Raw genomic sequence first — 22,642 nt, 5'->3', positions numbered from 1 at the left:
TAAAATAAATCTTCATATGGAACTTTTAAAAAGAAGTTTAAAACAGAAGGTGTTGATACACAGTGAGAGAGTGATGAGGTCAATAGTGAAGACATCTCACTGTGGTTTAAAAATTGATTTTATGAGTGTTTTTGAGCAGATAAACTTGAGGATATGATTGGAGAAGGATGTGCATTTTTATTCTTTATTTTTGAAGTAGGGTCAGTTCTGATGATGATATGGTATGGCATAGGAGTGAAAGATTAAATTGGAATGAGAGAAGACTGTCTTTAGGGATAAGGAGGTCTAAAAACTGGGAAGCCTGCAGATTGTATGTGCATGCTAAAGGCATCAGAAATGATAACTGAGTTGAGAGAGAGCATAAGTGTGAGCCAGGAGCTGACACCTTCAGGGCACTGAAGAGTCACTGGGAGGGCGGAGCCTGGAAGTAACAAAGAGGACTCAGGAACAGTGAAGTCAGAAGACACAGATTTGAGAGGAGGGTACTACAAGCTGGAGTTAGGAGGCATAATGGTGTAAAAAAGGCAGTGGGGCTCAAGAAGGTCAGAGACCCAGGTCCATCGTTTGAAGAAACAGTTAAAGAAGATAATGAAGAAATTGTTGCTTTCAGAGAAGTGTGGCTGACATTTGGGAGCAGATGAGACATTTGGAAGAGAGCTGAATAAAGCATTTGAGGCTGTTCTTGTTCAGTCTCGAAGTCATGTCTGTGAGGACTTTGCGACCCCATGGACTGCAGCAACCCAGGCCTCCCTGTCCCTCACCATCTCCTGGAATTTGCCCAAGTTCATGTCCATTGAATTGGTAATGGTATCCAGTCATCTCATCCTCTGCCCACCTCTTTTCCTTTTGCCTTCAATCTTTCCCAGCATTAAGGTGAGACTGATAAATCATCAAAAGTTAAATCTTCTGGCAATCACTCATCCAAACAGAGGTGTGAAGGGGGCACAATTATTGTTTTCTCTTGCTTTATTTTAAACAGTTTAACCATCTGTGACTGAATTTCTAAGCATTATAATTGTTGACTCGGCCTGTTTTAAAATTTTATACAAGTGGAATAATACTGAGTGCGTTCCATTGTGACTTCCTTATTTCACTCAGCTTTCTCTTTTAGAGACACATTCATGTTGATGCACGGAACTGAAGTTCATTCATTTTGCTGCTGTTTACTTTCTGTCATGTGAACGTGCCCTATTTTGTTCATCCATTTCTACTGTTGATGGACATTTGTGCTGCTTTCACTGTTTTGTGAGGAGAAACAATGTTGCTATAAACATTTCTGGTGCATGTTTCATAATGCAAATGTACAAGAATTTCTCTAGATAATCTGTCCACTAAGAGAACTGCTGGATCACTCGTATCTACATGCTCCACTTTTTATTTTGATGCCCAATTGTTGTTAATCAGTGGGTCCGATTTGTACACTGTCATTCTACACCATCCTTATGAACATTTGTCTGATTTTTAATTTTTGCTCTTTTGGCTGGTATAAAGGTATATCTGGGGATTTTTGCTTCCACTTCCCTAATTGCCAGTGAGGCTTTCACATGTTCATTGGCCAACCAGTTCTCCTATATGCCTTCTCACTGACAGTGAGAACTCGGATGAGTTGCTTCACTTCTTGGATCTTCTTATCTTCAGCAGGTAAGGAAGGATAACATTACACACTTCACAAGATGCTGCCCTTGAGGGAGAAGGACCTGCCACTGTCAAAATGACATTTTCTTAGCTTGCTTTTTGAAACCATCTTAACCAGTGTTTCTTTTGGGGCAGGTCACCAGGGTGAAGACAGAAGTATTCAGAGAGGCAGACTGGGAGAAAGGAGAGGATTGTATCAACTGGTTACAATAAATAAGTAAATGACCTAAAGTTCTAGTTAAGGTAGCTATTACAGCTTTAAAAAACAAACCTTGGAGGAGCAAGGAATATATTGGGAATTTGAGCTTAACAGAGACACACTGCTAAATATAAAATAAATAAACCACAAGGACATAATGTATAAAACAGGGAGCTATGTTCAGATCTGTAATAACCTAGAATGAAAAAGAATCTGAAAAAAAGAATGTGTGCACATATGTATATGTATATATATACACACATATACATACACACACTGGATTTCCCAGGTCAGGCTAGTGGCAAAGAATCTGCCTGCTAACGCTTGAGATATAAGAGATGCAGGTTTGATCCCTGGGTTGGGGAGATCCTTTGGAGAAGGGCATGGCAACCCACTCTTGTATTCTTGCTTGGAGAATCTCATAGACAGAGGAGCCTGGAGGGCTCCAGTCCATAGGGTTGCAAATAGCTGGACACGACTGAAGTGACTTAGCACACAACAGATACATATACACACACAGATATGTAAGATGTTACAGAAAAACCCTAATGAACCTTTTTGGCTGACATACCTGCTCTGCATGCTCAGTTGTGTCCAACTCTCTGCAACCCCTTGGACTGTAGCCCTCCAGGCTTCTCTGTCCATGGGATTTCCCAGGCAAGAATACTGGAGTGGGTTTGCTGTTTCCTCCCCCAGGGGATTTTCCTGACCCAGGGATCAAATCTACATCTCCTACATCTCCTGCACTGCAGGGGTAATACATACGTGTGTGTGTGTGTGTGTGTGTGTATCTGAATCACTTTGCTGTATATCTGAAACGCTGTAGATATACTTCAATAAAAAAAAAAAAACTCATATTGCAGTGACTTAACAAAATAAAGATTATTTCTTATTCCTTCCTGTATTCCCATTTGTTGGTGGTGGTGGTGCAGTCACTGAACTGTGTCTGATTCTTGAGACCCCATGGACTCCTTTGCCAGGCTCCTCTGTCCACGGGATTTCCCAGGCAAGAATCCTGGAGTGAGTTGCCATTTCCTTCTCCAGGGGATCTTCATGACCCAGGGATCAAACCCTCGTCTCCTACATGCAGGTTCTTTACCACTGAGCCACCAGGGAAGCCCCGTATTCCAAGTTAAGAGGCAGCTTTTTGCCACCAGCTGATTCAGGAAACCAGGCTCCTTCCATGTGGCTCTAAGATGCTGTGGGAAGTCCCGTGCCTCCTGCTGGAAGAAGGGGAACTAGGACATCAAGAGATTCTAATACCTACTTACTTCTTTTGAGCAGATGCCTTGCAGTGGAAACTCGCTTCCAATCACAATCTTTCAGCTGGACCCAGTCACCTGGCCACCTCTGAGTAAGGAGGGCCTCAGAATGTAGTCTTCTTACTTTGAACAATTCCCTTCAGTTTTAGTGATAGATGACATATTGACTTGCAAAGGAGAGCGATAACCACGTCCTGTGTTATTCAACATGAATGTTTCTTGACTTTGGGGGACTGAATTATAAACAGAACTTGCTACAGGATAGATACAGGCCTCCGTGGAGATTGGGGCAAATTATTGAAAATGGAGATAGTTGGCAGAAATTTTGAGGGAGGAGGGTGTTGCCTCTGTGTCTGGTAGTTTGAATGTGCGGGGCTGTGTGCCGGGAGGGGGTGCTTTGCACTAACAGGAGTGCTAATATGATGTATTAAATGTCAGATCGGCATCTCCGGGTGTGCGTATCTCTCCCGCGGTACTGTTTATGCTTATTCAGCCCTTTGAATAATTTAACACATTTCATACTCTAAATTACTCTCAGCAATTTGATGGGGCTTCTGGCAGTTTACTTGAAACGCTCAGTGTTAGGTCAACATAGGGTCCCAGCTTCTGCTAAATAGAAGTACTATGCCTACTTAGGGAAACATAATTAGTTTTCTCCACGGATCTCCTGGAAGGTGGGGTGGGGTGGAAGGGTGGGTAGGGGTGGGGGAGCCAGGGTGTAGATACAGCCTGTGTTCATTTGATTGTCAATCCAGAAAATGCCAGGGATCCAAGGGTTAACAATTTAATGGGGCAGGAAGCTGGCCTTCAGGAGAAGGAAAAGTTGAAGGGCATGGAGAACAGTTGAAGTGTGCTGTGCAAATGGGTGTGTATGATAAATGACCCTCATTTAGTCCATACTGATGGTGGCTGAGTCCTCCTTTCAGTTTAATCCTGATGTAGAAAGGGCCTGTCCCGGGGAAGACTGGCCACAGAGGCATGGTGTTGGTGCTGCAATGCAGGGTAATTTGTGCAAGGGAAATAGGGAACCACGATCGGAAGGGGACCCTCTTGTTTCCATTTGCTGTCCTCACCTTACTTGTATGTGAGCTGCAACGATGATGCAAAGTACTTGCTCTTCTTGATTTTTCCCCCATCTTTCTCTGAAATCACAAATTCCATGACGATAAAAAATTAGACTTTACTCCGAGCTGAAGTTATGCTGTTTCTTTCATGTTCTAAGAAGGTGGTTTTATGAAGTATCTTTGCCTTCCCCCCTTGTCTCTCTCTCTCCCTCTTCCTTGGCATCCTGGGTAGAAAGGGCACAGACTTTTGTGAGAGGAGAGCACTTTCAATTAAGACTTAACATCTTGAAAGAAAAGAGAAAAAAAATCTTACCTTCGATGAGGCATCAGGTGGAGTGAAATCCCGAGTATTCTAATGACCCCAGCCAGCCACAGGGGCAACAAAATGATAATACAAGAGACCCTGGGCTGAGCTCTGTGTTAATCGACGGCAGGACTCAGATTGACTGTACCCTCTGGGTTTGAACTCCCCCACCACTCTCTGGAAATGCTGAAAAATCTTCTTGGGGATTTATACATCCAGAGAGAGTCCAGAATGAAGTGTTTGCTTATCATCCATTTTAACCCCCTTTGAAATAGTCTGAGCCTGCATTGTAACCTCAGGTCAAAACTATTTGGGGTGGTGGAAACTCATGATAAACACATGCTTTTGAAGGTTAGAATGCCATCAGTTTAAGAACATCAGATTAACCTTCTTATTTAAAAATTAAAAAAAAAAAAAGCTCCAAAGTGTTAAGAGCACCAAATGCCTATGTATATGGATCTGTATGTATCTACACATGTGTGTATGCATTTATCAAGCTAAACTCAAAATCAGAAATGTTTGCTCACGCAAATGTATAGAACTGTTTTATTTAAGAAATTAGTCGTGTTTTGAATAATTAGCAGACAAAAAAAGTGTGCATTTATCATCATTTACTACAAAGGGAAGAAATATTTTATCCTCTATCTGAAAGTTCATGTCTTATTTCTAGCAAGGAAAGGAAGTGTGATATTTTCTTAGAAATAAAGTCACTGAAGTGCATGATTTCCATGAAGTAAGCTCTTGAATAGATGTCACTACATATAGTTATTGAATGCTGTCAAAATATAAGAGCACTTTCTTTACTAGACATGATTATCTTTAACAACAGTTTTATGACTGAACAATGTATACTCACAATTTCCCCCTTTTGAGCAAAGAAGTCCATTGGATGTATAAAATTTATTTATTCCATTATTTTTATTTAGAATGACAGCCACAATTTTTCTCAATGAGTGCATCACACTCATTAGAAAAATTATATCTATATTAGTACATTCGTTTTGGGTGTTTTTCTTCCGAAGTAGAAGAAACTTGCCTTACTTGAGCTGTCATCCAAACAAGCACTTTTAAATCCCTCCCTCTAGATTTCCATAAAACCTTTGTTTAGTGATCACACCAAAGTTAATTTTACTAAATGCCTATGCTACAAGGACCCTTACCTTCAGCCCAGAGCTGGAAAAATTTAGCTATGTTTGAGCTGAGATGTTCCCCACTGGTTACCAGTAACAGTGGCTGTGTAATCAGCAGGGGATTGACAAGTTTGCATCTGTGTATTGAGAAGGCAATGGCACCCCACTCCTTTACTCTTGCCTGGAAAATCCCATGGATGGAGGAGCCTGATGGGCTGCAGTCCATGGGGTCGCTAAGAGTCGGACACAACTGAGCGACTTCACTTTCACGCATTGGAGAAGGAAATAGTAACCCACTTCAGTGTTCTTGCCTGGAGAATCCCAGGGATGGGGGAGCCTGGTGGGCTGCCATCTATGGGGTCACACAGAGTTGGACACGACTAAAGCGACTTAGCAGCAACATGGTGTACAAAGAGCTCTGGTGTCTCCAGTCTGTGAGACAGGAGCATTTGCAAGGTTTATTTTGCAGAGAAACTAAGCATCTGGACCTCAAATACCCAGAGGGTAGACACGTGACGTTCAAAAGTAGTATTTTCTAATATCCATATCCCACCTGAATGTGGGTTCGGTCTATAGCAGTTGGGTAGCAGATATTAGAGTTCTTAACTTTTAGCTCATTGCTTTAGAGATGACTTTTAACCAAGGGTCACAGTGTCCGTTCACTCAGGTGTGCCGTTGTTACACCTTTTGCCCATAAACAGTATATTTTCCACGTGAAAAGAAAGGGCAAATACAATTTGCTGTCAATTTTGCCTCCGTGGAAAGATGCTGCCCACAATCTCTATTATTTTTCCTGCAGTTTGTTGCTGACTGTTGCTAGGTGATGCAGTTTCCATTAAGCATCAGGGATCGAATGGGAGGGTTCGGAGACTAGGTTTCATTATATAATTAGCCCTTGATGTGCGGCAGAATCTCAACGTCTCTGTGTTCAGGTGAGAGAAAAATGTTCCTGGCCGACCCCTAGGAATAGTTAGAGTAGGAACATGCAGTGATGGAATAGAATTAAAAAGCAGCCCATTCCTAACAATTCAATTCTTGGTAAATTAATGCTAATATCACCTTGAGTTATTTTCTTGAGAATTTGCAGCCAGAATAAGATACAGAGATGTCAGAATGCCTATAGAAATGGGGAAGCTTTTTGGCACCCTCATTCAACAAATACAGTGTTTTTCTGAAAGTGGGGGTTTCCCAGAAGATAAACAGAAAATACAAAAATAAGCTCTATGCATACAAGTGTGTGTGTGTGTGTGTGTGTATGTTAGTTGCTCAGTGGTGTCTGACTCTTTGTGACCCCAGGGACTATAGCCTGCCAGACTCCTCTGTCCATGGGATTCTCCATGCAGGAATACTGGAGTGGATTGCCATTCCCTTCTCCTGGGGATCTTCGCATACATGCATGCATATATCCATAATCAACATGGTGGTACAAAGAAAGAAGAAAAGGGCAGGGTAACCTTATAAAGTTTCTAGTATGCAAGAGGACAAAACATGAGCAATCACTTTCTTTGGCCTTCTAGTTAGGAAGGATCAGGGACAGAAGCCCTGAATCTGACCAGCTTAGTCACCTCCACAAGCTCTTCCTGCCTCCGGCTTCAGCTTTCTCGGGATAGAATAGAGGGCTTAGTCCCTTGACCGCTTTCTCTTGCTTGAGAATTCTTGTGAGGCAGTGTTATTTAGGTTTTTAAAAATTTCTTTTAAAAACTGAAATGCAGTGTATTTACAGTGTTGTGTTAGTTTCAGGCGTGGCGCAAAGTGATTCAGTTGTGCATAGACATAGACGTGCTTGTGCTCGGTCGCTCAGTTGTATCCAACTCTTTGCAACCCCATGGACTGTAGCCCGTCAGGCTCCTCTGTCCATGGGATTCTCCAGGACAAGAATCCTGGAGTGGGTTGCCATTTCCTCCTCGAAGATATGTATATGTGTGTGTGTGTGTGTGTGTGTATACATATATATATATTCTTTTTCAGATTATTTCCCCTTATAACTTATCATAAAATATTGAGTATAGTTCTCTGTTCTATACGGTAGGTCCTTGTCATCTAGTTTATATATAGTATTGTCCTCAAACTCCTAGTTTATCACTTTTCCCACTTTGGTAGCCATAAGTTTATTTCTTTGTCTTCCCTGGTAGCTCAGACGGTAAAGCGTCTGCCAGTGCAATGCAGAAGACATGGGTTCGATCGCTGGGTTGGGAAGATCCCCTGAAGAAGGAAATGGCCACCCACTCCAGTACTCTTGCCTGGAGAATCCCATGGAAGGAGGAGCCTGGTAGGCTGCAGTCCATGGGGTTGCAAAGAGTCAGACGCGACTGAGCGACTTCACTCTCTCACTCTGTGAGTCTGTTTCTGTTTTATAAATAAGTCCATTTCTATTCTGTTTTCGAATATCCTATGACATTTGCTTTTCTCTGTCTGGCTTACTTCACTTAGTATGATGATTTCTAGATCTGTCCATGTTACATTTGCCACATGATTTAAAAAAAAATTCCATCCTCTACAAATGGTAGGTTTGACTGTGATTCTTGTTGCTCATTCCTGTCCATGTGTAATTATCATCTTTAATGACTACAAAGCTTGTGATGAGGAGTGAGGAGCGTGTGGGAAGATAGGGCTTGTGAGTGTTAGTAGGAGGAGAGAAGACAAAAAGAATTAAGCAAAAATGACTTTCACCTTCCAACTTCCCTTCTCCCATTTGCCACTAAATCCCAGAAACGGTGGAAAAGGAAAGGATAAACCTAAGGCCACTCAAAGGATGAAGGACGGTCAAGGGAAAGGGTTACACAGAGAACATGTGACGGGGCCCGGCAGGTAATACAGATGGGTCAAGCTGCTGGGTGAGGTGGCAGACAAAACAGGGGCATGAAGTATGTTAGAAAAACAAATACCCCATATTAACACATACATATGGGAGCTAGAAAAAGAGTACCGATGGACCTATTTACAGGGAAGAAATGGAGACAGACATGGAAAATGGACTTCTGGACACAGTGGGGGAAGGAGAGGGTGGGACGAATTAAGACGCTTTGACATATATACACTCTCATGTGTACAACAGATAGAGAGTTGGAATCTGCTATATAATACAAGGAGTCTAGTCTAGTGCTCTATGGCAACTTAAAGGGGTGGGCTAGGGAGGAGGGAGGGAGGCTCAAAAGGGAGGGAATATATACGCACATATATGTAATTATGACTGATTTTCATTGTTGTATGGCAGAAACAACACAACCTTGTAAAGCAAATATCCTCCAATTAAAAACAGCTACAACATAAGACTAACAGAGGAAGAACTTGTTCCCTCTAGGAGACATGGACCCAAAAGAATTTGGATTTTCATGTGAAATGTCATTTTTAAATGGTGGCTACTCATTAAAATAAGTTGCAATATGTCGCACAAATTTGCACAGGTCTCGAAAGACAGTTTCACATCCTAGCGCATCTATTTTGTTCTTCAAGCCTTCCACAAAATAAACTGGTTGAGGGCCTCCAAAAAGACTTTAAACTTATTATATTCCTCGAATATTTTGCATTAGGACACATGGAAATCCTTATGCGGGCCATTTCTGATTTTATATTTTGAGGATGATATTAATTTTTCCCTTTAAAGTGCCCCAGGGAAAAATATTTTTTGTAAGATGGATATTCTTTACTTTTTCCTCTCAAGAGCAAATTAAGCAGAAAATATTAATTTTTCCAAATTCAATTTTAAAACATCCTGAAATAAATGATTCTTAAGGCTTGACAGAATCCACCATTTTGAATATTTCCAAAGTTAACAAATATATTAACAGGAATAGGAAATATTCAACTTAAAAAAAAACTGACAGTGATCGAAAGCGTTTCTCTCTCACTGTGGGAAAATCACATTATTTTTCTTTCTAATAGCTTTTCCCAAGCTATAGTGTTCTTTTCCTGCAGTTGAAACTACCATCTTGACAGACAGCAAATACTTCCTCTCACAGATGCCTTTAAAAATATCAAGAGAGGGACTTCCCTGTTGGTCCAGTGGTTAAAACTCTGAGCTGCCAATACAGTGGGGCTTGGGTTCAAACCCCAGTCAGGGAACTAAGATCCCACGTGTTAGAAGTTGTGGCCAAAAAAAATGAAAATAAAAGGGGCACATTTAAAAACATCAAAAGAGCATTTTCCAAGTCCTCTTCCTCAAAGAGACTAAAATCTGTTCACTGATCTCTGCACTAAGTAGAAGAACCTTCCAGAACCTGACCCTATGCCTTTCAGAGCTTGTAAGGCAGCCGGGGATTTCCACAGCATCCTGCAGACCTTTGGGCAAGTCGACCAGCTGTGACCCAGGCAAGCAAAGGGCCTCTCTTGCCTTCTGTGGACCTTCTATATGCCTCTCCCAACCTGGGGCCACACTATGGGTTACTGCATGTATTTTAGCCTGATTACCGCCACTGTGCAGACTAAAACCAAGGTGAGCAAGAGACTCCGTCAGATTTCTGCTGAATCTGGCAGCCCCTCGTGATCCCCACTGTGTCTGCTGCTTTTAACATCCTAGGTCTTTGCGGGACTATTGGAATTGTCTTCCTTCTAGTCTTTAAACACACCTTCTCTCTGGTCTTCCCATCTACCACACTGACAGATGTGGTGATTTGATTGTCACTCCTGTTTTACACACACACACACACACACACACCACACTTTGGCTCCTTATTTACCCACACAGTCCTTTACTGGCCAGCCTCATTTTCTGTCTCTCTCTACAATCTGCCCACCGCCCCTCAAACCCCGCCCACCCCACACTTTGCACCTTTGGGTGACTTCCCAGCCCATCTCCCCTGCTCTGCTCCCAGACCTCAGAGCCTGGGTTATACAAACGAATTAACAAATGAAACATGAATTCCATGACCCGCTTCCAGAGCCGTGCTTTCCAGACTCGTCTCTGTTCACATCCCACAACATGCGACATTTTGCTTGGGGTCTGAAGGCCATCCGCCTGTGTGCTTGCAACCCAGGCTCTCAGACTGCCTCGGCTGACCTGGGGGTCATCTTGCCACCGAGCTCTCATGTCATCTCCATGTCCTCTCACTTCCACTTCACCTTGGAGTCAGAGACTTCATGAGTTCTCTCCCCAGTGGTGTTACTATTGTCAGAAAAAACAGGGGGCACGGCACTGACATCTCCTGTGACAGGTTTGATATCTGCGGTAGAATTATAGGCGTGGTGGTGCAGGCTTCTCAGCATTTCTGAAATGGTGTCTGTCTCTGGGAGCCAGGGCTGAGATTGTCAGTGACCTCTTGCTCTGAAGACCCTGCACAATCTCAGAAGACTGCTGGAGGGGACGCTGGGGCGGGCCAGGTGCTATTACGACAGAAAGAGGCTGAATGGGCAGCTGTGTGTTAGGGGAGAACAAATCGGCCTCCATACTGGATGTTTCTTTTACTTTAACCTTCGTATTCTATTGCTTTTGCTAGACGTTAACAATGTTGTCTACAGCTTAAAGTACACAGGATAGCCCATTCCCAAGACTCTGACCTTTGAAGGCATAACACTTTTCTATCCAAACAGAGACAAAAAAAATCATACAACAGAAACTAACATTCGTCTTGTTGGAAATCTATTGGAACATTGTAACCAGATCTATGTGGGCAATTGCAAGAACAAAGGATTTTGGCACCAAGAGGTTTGGCAGCAACCAACCTCACTCCCTTTCCTTTTAGGATAAAGGAAGTCTGAATTCTAACTGGGGAGACATCATGGTTCTTTGGGACACTACTTCACCGTCTTCTCAGTCCACTAGCTTTCAGAATACGGTTGCTATTCCTTGCCCTAACAAGTCTCTCAATTTCCTGGCCTTTCCTGTGATGATCAGTATGGGGTTGGACTCAGGAATAGTATAACTCAACTACCCTCAGGGAAACCAACCCTGAATAGTCACTGGAAGGACTGTTGCTGAAGTTGAAACTCCATTACTTTGGCCACCTGATGCGAAGAGACAACTCATTGGAAAAAGACCCCAATGCTGGAAAAGATGGAGGGCAAGAGGAGAAGGGGGCAAGAGAGGATGAGATGGTTGAAATAGCATCATTGAATCAATGGGCATGAGTTTGTGCAAACTCAGGGAGATAGTGAAGGGGAAGCCTGGCATGCTGCAGTCCACGGGGATGCAAAGAGTCGGACACGACTGAGCCACTGAACAACAACAACGTGAGTCTTATACTATTATTGAGCTTCCATATCAGGCCTAGTCTACCTGCACCTAAACTTCTTGGGAGTGAGATAAATACACTTCTGCATTTCATTTTCCTCCCATTTTTAGTAAATATTCTTACTCGTATTTAATCCAATGGTTTTTAGAGCTTAGCATGCATCTGAATCATTCAGAGGGCTTGAAAAATACAGATGTCTGGGCTCTACCTCCAGAATTTCTTACTCAGCAGGCTTAGGGTGGGGCTGAAAGCCTGCATTGTTAACAAGTTCCCAGGAGAAGCTTATGCTTCTGGTCCTGGGACCACACTTTAAGAACTATTGGCTTAAGGCAGTTATTCTATTCCTTTCCTAAGCCACCATGCATGGTAACAGCCTGGGTCTGAATCATAAATTGTTAGTGTCTTATAGACCTTGTAAAGACTCCAGTTCAAGGATTTCCAGTGCGTAGAGTCCTGAGCGGTACTCCAGTTTGAGGGTGAGCAAGAGACTAGGGTGGCATATTCATTTTTCACTTCAACCAAGAATCATTTTTGTTTACACATCTCAGTCAAGCATTTGAAGTCACTGATTGAATTTACAAGTAAGGGAAGTGCCACCAGTGAGTCCTTCCCTGGCTGCCATCTCATGATCCCAACCCAGTCTCTTTCTGGTGGGCTACTCTGATGGCCTACAGTGATAGGATTCCCCTCTATCCTCTGTCAGTCTCAGCGGTCATGTTTGCATAAAAAGACAGCAACAATTACAGTAATTTTTGGATTGCATTGAAGAATAGATGTAGGATGGCTAAATGTCATAGATACCTAAAGCTCTACCTCCCATTTAGTAGTCAGCTGGGTATTTAGATAGAGATCGATTCATTAAGGGACACTCCCAGTAGATCAGCAGTAAAGAATCCACCTGCAATGCAGGAACAGCAGAAACACTGGGGTTCAATCCCTGATTCGGAAAGATCCCCTGAAGGAGGGCAAGGCAAACCACTCCAGTATTCTTGCCTGGAGAATCCTATGGACAGAAGACCCTGGCAGGCTACAGTCCATAGGGTCACACAGTGTCAGACACAACTGAAATGACTAACACACACGTATGTTCCTTAATGAGCCTCACTGGCCCATTCACAAGAACAGGAGTGGAGCTGTTCTGAAAGTGATGAAAAATGTGACTAGTCATTTTGATTTGGAGAAGTGCGTGTGTGGTCATGAAAGAATATGGTACAGGTTTCTGAAATCATCAAGAGCAATGTTTCATGAATCTTAAAATACAGGTTGAATTGATTTATTTTTAATTCCAAATCGTATTGGAAGTTTTCTTTAACATGTGGTGTTGTCATTGTGAAATCAAAAATATTTAACAGTAGGCATGACGTGAACTTTTTTCCTTATAGATACAGACAGCATGACTGTACAAATTGTATAAACAGAATGCTAGTCCTGATTATACTGGAGAGTTAATGCAGCAGGGGCAAGGGAAGGTAAGTGACAGTTGTACAACTGCCAGGAATTTGCTGTGTGACTTTAGACAAGCCACTTTCCCTCTCTGGGTTCCAGTATCTTCATTTGAAGGAGACAAATTGATTTAGACTCCCTAAACTTTCTTAACTTTAGTCTATAATTTTAAGGTTCCCTCTAAAGATAATGGTAATTTGGACTGAGTTATGAGAATGAGACTGGTATTGAAACCTGGAAATGTACACTTTCCTGGGATGTGGGAAGCTAGTTGTGAATTTCTGAGGATTCCTTAATACCCTAAATATGATATCTTTCTGTCGGCACCACAGTGGTTTTGTCTATAACTCGCCTCCCACCTCTATCCTATTCACGAAACTTTCTGCCAGATTTCATCTTGCTACTGAAAAAGATATGAACTAAGAAATGACATCTCATTAGTTAACATTCATAATTATTCTTACTGTTAATCAACAAATATTAATGTGTGTTGAAAAACAGCACTTCATACATATCAAATGTTCTGTTTTCTCATTTCAGCATGTGCTGGGTGAATAGAGGCATTTAAGTAATCTCAAAAGCTGTTCCTATTTTAAAGCCAGCAACAGCAAATTGGAATGCTATTTAATTGTTAAAAATCCCAAATAAATTAAGTGCCTTTATTTCTTCATTATTCCTCTGCTAAATATGTCTAGGCACCCTCCACCACCTCAAAGGCTGATGTGATGCAGTGTGTGCAAAAACCTCTAGCAAATATTGACAAATATTTCAAGAACTAAGTATATGAAATCCTAGTTACATCATGTATGCTTCATTAATTTAAATCCAAACCATTAGCTCTATTAGATCCCTACTTACAGTGGTAGAGAAATGTGTGTGTGTGTGTGTATGCATGCATGCACGTGCTCAGTCATGTCCGACTCTTTGAGATCAAAGAAATATTACCACACATAAATGAATATTTTTTCATGGTGAGGGATCATATATTATAGCTATAATTTGTTAAACAACTTCCTTATAATCTAATCCCGTGAACCCTGCTCTCCGCCACTCACACCCCAAGGATCCGACAGCACTTGGCATCTGTGAACATGGTGTTTGTCTGAGGTTAACCACAAGACGCAGACGCGAAGGAGCTCTAAGAGCTTTTGCAAAGCTCTCCCCATCTCTTTCAATACCACATGCTCAGTAGACTTTCCCTTTTTGGCATTCTTCACTTAGAAGATGAAATGTCAACACGGCGTTTGTCACATTCACGAATCATGTCATCAATTAAAGATGCTTTAAGATTCCACGGGATCTTAATTCATATGCAATTTTGGGCAGGTAGACTCTTCTTGAGCCTCATTTTTCTCATACGTAAGTTGGAAAAAAAGTGTTATCTCTTTATAACTATGAGGATTAAACAAGATAATACGTATAATGTATCTAGAAAAGTTCCTGGTATATAGTGAATGATGGATATTGCTAATTATTATTTACTATTTCAACAGATGCTAAGAGCACCACTGTTATTAAGTGGACTCCATGACATTTTTGAAAGTCACATCAAAAGACTTGATGACTAAGCTAAAAGTAGTGAAAATTAGAAAAGGAAAAAAGAGGAAAAAATTATTCGGTATAATTGATAAATTTCAGAGCTGATTGGGGGACACACTACTAAGCTTGCTGCAGGGAGGAAGCCAATTCTGACTCCACGTTGGAAACTGTTTCTTTGACTTGCTTTTATTACTATAATCATACTCAATGTCTTGCCTAGAGGACCCTGCCCCTCTGCTTGACTATAAAGTGCCTTTGTTCAGCTCAAGGAGAGAGAGTTTGTCCCTGCCCACCTGTGAATAGAAGAGATTAACACACCCCTTCTGAAGGCTGGACATTCCCTTGGTGACGCTTCACAAGACTGGAGACCCTTCTACTGCACTTCCTCGCTGCATCTCCCTCTCTATTCTGCCTGTGGACTTGAGTTCCTCATTGCTTCTTTCTCTCTGATCTATAAAAGAACCTGGCATCCAGACCCCAATAAGATGGTATTTTGAGGTGCAAGCCTGCCATCTTCTGGGTCTGCCAGCTCCCCAATTAAGTCTCTTCCTAGCCTTAACTCCTTGTCTCTAGGATTGATTGGCCTGTTGTGAGGCAAGCACTGTGAGTTTGGACACGGTAACAAGCTGATTCTGGACACACAGTAAGTGACACATTTCTGCTGAATTTTTTAGAATTTATTTGTGGGAGAGGGAGAGGGTGGGATGATTTGGGAGAATGTCATTGAAACATGTATAATATCATATATGAAATGAATCGCCAGTCCAGGTTCACTGCAGGATACAGGATGCTTGGGGCTGGTGCACTGGGATGACCCAGAGGGACGGTACAGGGAGGGAGGCAGGAGGGGGGCCAGGATGGGGAACACGTGTCCACCCGTGGCGGATGCATGTTGATGTATGGCAAAACCAATACAATATTGTAAAGTAATTAACCTCCAATTAAAATAAATAAATTTATATTTTAAAAATAAATAAAATTTTATCTAGAATTAAAGTCATTATGCACAATGTTAGGATTAAAAAAGGGAGTGCAAATGCAACTACATAGGATATTATAAAATTAACAATTCTCTATATAGTCTCATAACATAGATGATTATTAGGGAAAGCAAAAATGACCAAAATTGATTCCAAAAAATGTATGAACTTGTCCAGGTAGTACTTATTTATCATTAAAGAATAAGGCACCGAGCCCAGATGGTTTGTTAGATGAATTCCAGAAAAATTTCAAGGAGCAGAGAATTCTTCTTGTACTTAAAATATCTGGGTAAGAAAAGAGGAGGATTTTGTTACATTAGCATAACATTGCTGCTAAAAAAAAGTTGCATACTTTTCTCATTTGCTATCAGTATAGTTACAAATGTTCTAAATTAAATGTGAACGAGATTAAGTTGAAATCAAGACTGTTTCAACATTAAGGAAGCTAAAATAATTTATTACATGAATAAACAAAAGAGAAAAACATGATTATCACAGTGTATTCAGCAATTTATTTGATATCTGACATCCATTTCTCATAAGAATTCTCTAACTTATTCTAGAAAAATTCTTTCCTGATATGATAAAAAATATCTGAAATCAACTATGATTGTTACAGATGTTGATGGAAACTTGGATTTTCCCATTAAAGTTATAAGAAATATTTTGTCATTTAATAATACCTAGAAAAATCATAAAAAATTAAAAAAATTAAAGATAAATATTTTACATGTCAAGGAATAAAGATAGCAATAATTGAGTGAAAATTATTTTAGGAATTCCTTTATTTATATATATTAAGTTATATATACTATGTCCCCTATATTACTATATTACTTCATACTATATCAATTACATATTGATTAAAATTTAAGATTGCTAGAAAACAGTCTGGCATTTCCTCAAAAAATTACTCCTACAATTACCATTTGAACCAGGCATTTCACTCATAGGTATATTGGAAATGAAATGAAAGAATGAAGGAATGAAATGAAAACATTTTCATATAAAATCTTGTAGGTAAATATTTATATTACCAAGCATATTTTTCAGAATAGCCAAAAGGTAGAAATAACTCAAATGCCCAAGTTATGAATATATAAACAAAATGTGGTATAATCATACAGTGGAATATTATTCAACCATAAAAGGAATGAAATAGTGATATAGACCACGAAATGGATGAATCTTGAGAATATGCTAAGTGAAAGAAGTCAACCACATAAGACTGCATTTTATATAATTGCATTTTAATGAAATGTCTAGAGTAGGTAAACTTATAGAGACAAATACATAAATGGTCACCATGTTTTTCAAGCACGGGGGAGAAGTGGTGGGAGGGAGTGATAGGGAAAGGACATAGGACTTCCCTTGGGGGTAGTAAAATTGTTGTGAAGTTGTTTCTGGTGATGACCCTACAATTCTGAAAAGACTAAAATCACTGAAGTGTATATTTTAAACGGGTGAAGTGTATGGTTTGTGAATTATATCTCAATTGTGTGTGCTTGTTGCTCAGTTGTGTCCAGTTTTTTGAGACCCCATGGACTGTAGCCTGCCAAGCTCCTCTGTCCATAGAATTCTCCAGGCAAGAATACTGGAGTGGGTTGCCATTCCCATCTCCAGGGGATCTTCCCCACCCAGGGATCGAACCTGGGGCACCGAGGCAGACTCTTTACCACTGAGCCACCAGGAAAGCCCTGTGTCTCAATTAAGTGGTAATAAAATATATAGACTTAGAGAATGAACTTATGATTGCTGGGGGAAAAGATGATGGGAAGGGATAGTTAGGGAGTTTGGGTTGGACATGTACACACTGCTATATTTAAATGGATAATCAGCAAGGACCTACAGGACAGCACAGGGAACTCTGCTCAGTGTTATGTGGCAGCCTGGATGGGAGGGGAGTTTGGGGGGGAGAATGGATACATGTACATGTATGGCTGAATCCCTTTGCTGTTTACCTGAAACTATCACAACATTGTTAATTGGTTATGCTCCAATATAAAATAAAAATGAAAAAACAAAATAAAAGACAAAATAATATCCTTGTGTTAAGAACTTTCCAAGCATGACTACAAAGCCTAAATCAACAAAGAGCAATATACATGCATAGAGCCAGGTACACAAAACCTGATAAGGACTATATTAAAAAAAGAACTACCTTCAGAAAAAACTTTAAAGGCAAAAAGATAATCTACAAAAATATTTATAGTTTAAATGAACAATAGGAGGTTAATATCACTGATGTGTTATGTGACCATGTGACGAAGTGAAGTTTCATTTAATATCAGTGCATACAATTAAGTAGGCCCTCTGTTCTACCCTGTCTAGAGGGCCATTTAGTACTGAGATGCAGTGTAAGAGTAGGGCTAAAAGTGTCACAGAGATGTGACTTTGAATCCTAGTTCTGCCATTCACTTGCTGGGTTAATTTGGTAATTTACCTAACCAATCTGGCCTTCTCTTTTCCTCATAACAAAATTAGAATATTCTTTTATGGAAGTTATTGTGAGGCTTAAAATAATGTAAGTAAAGAAGTAGACTTCTTTACTTATAGTATAGTATAAATAAGTATGCACGCATGCATGCTAAGTCACTTCAGTCACGTCCAACTTTTTGCAACCCCATGGACTGTAGCCCTCAAGGCTCCTCTGTCCATGGGGATTCTCCAGGCAAGAATACTGGAGTGGGTTGCCATTTCCTCCTCCAATAAATAAGGATAGTATAGTATAAATATAGTACATAATAAGAGGTCAACAAAATAGCTATTGTTATAATACTATTTTTTGAAATGCCTCTTGACTAGAGAACTTTGCTTCTTAGAATATTTTTAACTAACATAATTAAGAATTTATGCAAAGCTACAGAGATGCCCAGAGTGATAAATTACTGAAACTCCAGTTGAATGAATTTTAGCATGTCCCCTGAATGAATGATAACATAGCCATTAACGATGGTTTCAAACTTTCTGGAAGTCAATTTGGCAATATGTAACAAAATCTTTAATATGTTTACAATAACAGAATTAGAAATTCTCAATAAAATTTATCCCAACAAATTGATTCCAAAATTTATTACAAGAAAGTAATTAAACTGTACATTTATTGATTTACTCAGCAAGGACATTCATTGCATTATTGTTTTTAACAATGAAAAACTGAAATCAACCTAAATGCCAAACAATAAAGGACATAAAATATTATAACTCAACAGAGAATTCAGCAAGCTTGCTGGGATATGCTGTAGACATACAAAAATCACTAATATTAATTTTGCATAAGCAATTATTCAAAAATAAAATTGCTTTAAAAGTAACATTATAATAGCATTAAAAATCATAAATACCATATATAAGCCTAGCAGAATATATACTTAAGGCCTTTATGAGGTAAATTATATAATTCCTTAAAAATAAATAGAATACCTAAATAAATATACCAAGGATATGAATAGTAAAACTATGGTAATGGTGGGAATTCTCCACAAATTAAAAGTATGTGATTCTATTCAGTACATTGGAAGAGTTTTATAAAATTGAATAATCTGATTTTAAAGTGTATATGGAAGAGTAAAAAAGAGAGGATAACAAGAACATTTTGAAGAAGAATATAAAGAAACTCCCATAATCAAATATGAAGACATTTTATAAAGCAATTAGGGTATTATAATAATCCAGACTATTAAATTAGGAGAATAAAATAGAGAACATGGAACCAATATACATTTGTACATTGACAATTTATTTCACATGTATTAAAACTTGATATATGGCAAAAATGGGTTAAATTGGGGAAGAAAGAATGGACTCTTCCAAGCGTGATGATAGAAAGTTATACATGCACAACGTCCATGGGGAACAAATGGCGAAGTCCAGGGAAGTTTAAGATGCACACAGCCTGTGACCAAACAGTCCTAATTTAGGTGTCTACAGTAGAGAGACTCTCAGATCAGAGACATAAGCACCAAGATATCTTTTTAAAAAAGCAAGATTTGAAATAGTAAGTTAAGTGCCCATGAGTAAGGAAAGACGTAAACTATGAATTATGATTTATGTATATAAGCGACTATTTCAAGCATTGAAGGGATTTAATGACATTATTTTGTAACCTATTGCATGAACTACTAGATAAATAAAACACACAGGCCCTAAATATTTAAAATGATACACAATTAGTGTAATTACTGTTAAATTCCATTCTATTTGTGTCTGCACATGCATATTTTCTGATCTTATAGATTGCACAATTATTTTCATAACAAAAACAATAAGGCATTTTTCAAGTACGAGTTTCTTTATATCTGGTGTAGTTGGTAACTACTGATCTAAGATAGCTATTTCTTCATGGTGAGAGCAACTTAGGGAAAGCATGAGCCTTGCCCAGACAGGGACAATTAAGGGGCAGGCTTATGAAAACCAGCCTTCAGTGCAGCTTATTGCCAGGAGGAGAAGGGGACGACAGAGGGTGAGAGGGTTGGATGGCATCATCAACTCAATGAACATGAGTTTGAGCAAACTCAGAGAGCTAGTGAAGGACAGGGAGGCCTGGCATGCTACAATCCATGGGGTCGCAGAGTTGGACATGACTGAGCGACTAAATAACAATTGCCATGTCATATGGAGGACACTGATTGAGAATATTCTTCTATAGAAATTGAAATTAATGCTGGCTGTCGTAGGCTAAAAAAATTATCTCCTCCTTTAAAAAGATATTCATGTCAAGTTCTTGGTATTTGTAAATGTTACCTTTTTTAGAAGAAGAGCTTTGCCTTTGAAGATTTAGTAAAGGATCTTGAGATGAGGTCACTCCATCTAATGATGTGTCCTCATAAGAGAGACACAGAGTAGAACAGGAGAAGGTCATGTGAAAATGAAGGCAGAGAGTGTAGTGATGTAGCCATAATCCATAAATCATCCATAAATCAAGGACCATCAACAGCCACCAGAAGCTGGGAAGGGGTGAGGAACAGAATCTAGAGCCTCTGTACAGGACAGGGCCAGGCAGACCTCTTGATTTCAGACTTATGGCCTCTAGAAGCGGGAAAGTACACATTTTTGTTGTAAGCTTTCAGTTTGTGGTTAGTTATTATGTTAGCCACAGAAATTAATACATTGGCCAACAGGCAGAAACTGAGTCCTGAATGTGTGCTCAAGTGGTATCTGAGCTCTAAACGGTAGAGATTAAACCACAGAGGAAGTGGCTTAGGTCTTCGTCATATTAGCATGATCTCGTTGGGGAGAAATAGACCAGGGAAGTGATGTCCTACACAACTGTCTAAAATCATGCCATCAAGAGACAGGCAGCCCCTCAAAGCCACAGCTGGCAGATAGCTTCCCCTCTTCTGCCAAACTGAGTGTGCTCCCAACTTCATAAGTCCTAGGGGTATGCACAGGGATTTCTAGAAGGAAACTAATCTTGCATAAGCAAATGATTGTTGATGGACTCTAAGGAATTGGGGAAGATGGTGGTCCTTATTATCTGCATGATTTGTAACACATTCAACTTTTGTTTCCTTTTTCATATTTTTATTCTCATGTATCCCGAGTGGTCAGGATTTTTCTTGAGGAAAGTTTCACCTGCAATTCTAAAGTGTGTGTGCATGAGTGTGTGTGTGTGTGTGTTTGTGAAAGAATAAGTAGAATCAAGGGATATTCCAACATCCCAACAACCACACATTAGTGCAATGGGTAATAATGTGAGTCCCTAGATCAGGATTGACCAGATAGGGGAGATCTGTTTATTCAGGTAAATCAACCTTATTTCCACCATAAGCTCCTATCCTCCTGGACTGTGAGAGATTGAAAGTTAATCATTCTTAGGGATTCTTTTCAAATACAGGCATGTTTCCACAATCTACTGTACCGCCCACATATCAGTGATGTTCATTCATCAGCGACATGCTCCAAACCCTCTGTTGCTGTTGTCAAGAACCTTTCTACTCCTGCCTGAATCATCTCTTTAGGTTCACCGGCTCCCTGATAACCTTCACATGTTGTTCAGGGTGCCAGTCACCTTGGTGAGGGTAAGAAATGCAGGTTATTCTCCAGAACCCACAGGCCTCTTTTTTATTTCCCCAGCCTTTGAAAGACTCTTTTTGATAAATAAAATCTTTTCCTCTCAGCCTGAAGCTGTGTCTGCCCCCACCGCCCCCGATCTGTCTTGAAAAGAAAATGCTGGAATGATTTCTCCCCATCCCATACTTCAACTAGGACAGAGAAACCTGGAGGCTGTGATCTGAGTGAATGAACCAAAGAAGAGAGAAAATTCAGAGAGAAAAATAGTAATGAAAAAAAATCTCCCCAAAATTATTAAATCACATCATCTCAGCTACTTTTGTACCAAAATCCACAACATTTATTAAACAACCTGAACAAGGGGATAGCTATGGATTTCAACCTCAAACCAATTTTTGAAGTTACATTGCAGTGGTCCTTTAAGCTCAGGAGAAGAAGGGAAGTAAAGATAAAGGTCTTCAAAGACTTCAGTTCAGTTCAATTCAGTCACTCAGTCATGTCTGACTCCTTGTGACCCCATAGACTGCAGCATGCCAGGCCTCCCTGTCCATCACTAACTCCCAGAGTTTACCCAAACTCATGTCCATTGTGTCAGTGATGCCATCCAACCATCTCATCCTCTGTCTTCCCCTTCTTCTCCTGCCCTCTATCTTTCCCAGCATCAGGGTCTTTTCAAATGAGTCAGCTCAGGTGGCCAAACTATTGGAGTTTCAGCTTCAACATCAGTCCTTGCAATGAACACCCAGGACTGATCTCCTTTAGGATGGACTGGTTGGACCTCCTTGCAGTCCAAGGGACTCTCAAGAGTCTTCTCCAACACCACAGTTCAAAAGCTTCAATTCTTCGGTGCTTGGCTTTCTTTATAGTCCAACTAGAATTTACTATTAACATTGTCACTTTGAAATGC

At 40.2% G+C, this 22,642-nt stretch overlaps 1 long non-coding RNA gene across 1 annotated transcript in view; it reads left to right on the top strand.

Annotated features, from left to right (window-relative positions):
- The first annotated feature begins 15,098 nt into the window (after nt 1–15,098).
- Nucleotides 15,099–22,642, top strand: part of LOC129634303 (uncharacterized) — a 35,505-nt gene continuing 27,961 nt past the window's right edge. The window contains exon 1 of the long non-coding RNA XR_008705547.1: nt 15,099–15,386. This is a non-coding gene — a long non-coding RNA (uncharacterized LOC129634303). The remainder of the gene's footprint in view (nt 15,387–22,642) is intronic.

This window comes from Bubalus kerabau, chromosome 19 (genome assembly GCF_029407905.1).
Source record: "Bubalus kerabau isolate K-KA32 ecotype Philippines breed swamp buffalo chromosome 19, PCC_UOA_SB_1v2, whole genome shotgun sequence".
NCBI lineage: Eukaryota > Metazoa > Chordata > Mammalia > Artiodactyla > Bovidae > Bubalus > Bubalus kerabau.
The sequence above is the reverse complement of the archived record's forward strand: the minus strand, read 5'-3'. Positions and strand labels throughout refer to the sequence as shown.